At 38.9% G+C, this 1060-nt stretch overlaps 1 pseudogene; it reads left to right on the plus strand.

Moving 5' to 3' along the window:
* Nucleotides 1–960: 960 nt before the first annotated feature.
* On the plus strand, nucleotides 961–1060 carry LOC113354738 (annotated as a pseudogene).

Consider the following 1060-nt stretch of genomic DNA (forward strand, 5'->3'; position numbering starts at 1 on the left):
CCGGGCTCAATATGACCCTCATTGGTCTCTTTAGAGACTCTATCAGTCTCTTCAGTTTCTGGTTCAGAAGGGTGAACTACAACATGTTCACTATCACGCATGGAAACCTTATTATCTATCACTCTACCACTACTAAGGGTTTTAATAGCATTTACATGTTCGGATGGTCTTTCACCTATTTCATTAATTCCTCTAGGTTTGGGTTGAGTTTGACTAGGAAACTTACCTCTTTCTCTTAAAGACTCATTTATCTGACTAACCTGGATTTTCAACTCGGAAATAGCCCAAGAGTTAGCCTGACCTATTCTCTTATTTTCTTTTAAACCTTGAGCGATAGATTGCTGAAACTGCATAGTGTTACGAGTTAACAGAGCAAGAGACTCTTCTAAACTCATAATCTTCTTATTCGAATGGTTTTGAAACTGTGTCGGAGGTGAAGGATTCTTAGTATAGCCAAAACCTGGGGGAACCTGAGAGTTACTAGACTGACCTTGATTCTGGCCCTTAGACCAAGAAAGGTTGGGATGGTTTCTCTAGCCAGGGTTATAGGTTTTTGAATATGGGTCAAACTTCTGACGGTTATTGAATCTAGTGTTGTTAGAAAGAGCATTGGATTGCTCCTCAACAGTATGGCCTTCCCAAGAAGGATCTATTCTACCATTATTACCAATAGAATGACCTAATTCTAAGGCTTCTAACCTTTTGGCTATGGCTGCTATTTTAGCATCTGACTCATAAGATCCTTCTACCCTATGGACATTTCCTCTACTTAGAAGAATTGTTTTCTGGGGTTCCAAACTATTTTCCCATTGTTGGGTCTTATCGGCGATTTCATTCAAAAATGTCATTGCCTCATCAACAGTTTTATTCTCAAACCCACCTGTGCATAAGGACTCAACCATGGTTGTTGTTGAATAATCTAAACCCTCGTAGAGGATCTGAACTAACCTAACCATCTCTAAACCATGATGAGGACATTGAGATATTAAGTCATTGAACCTTTCTAAATACCTATATAAAAATTCTCCCTCTTGTTGAGAGAAATTACAGATTTGTGTCC

The sequence above is a fragment of the Papaver somniferum genome, chromosome 2, assembly GCF_003573695.1.
Source record: "Papaver somniferum cultivar HN1 chromosome 2, ASM357369v1, whole genome shotgun sequence".
Lineage (NCBI taxonomy): Eukaryota > Viridiplantae > Streptophyta > Magnoliopsida > Ranunculales > Papaveraceae > Papaver > Papaver somniferum.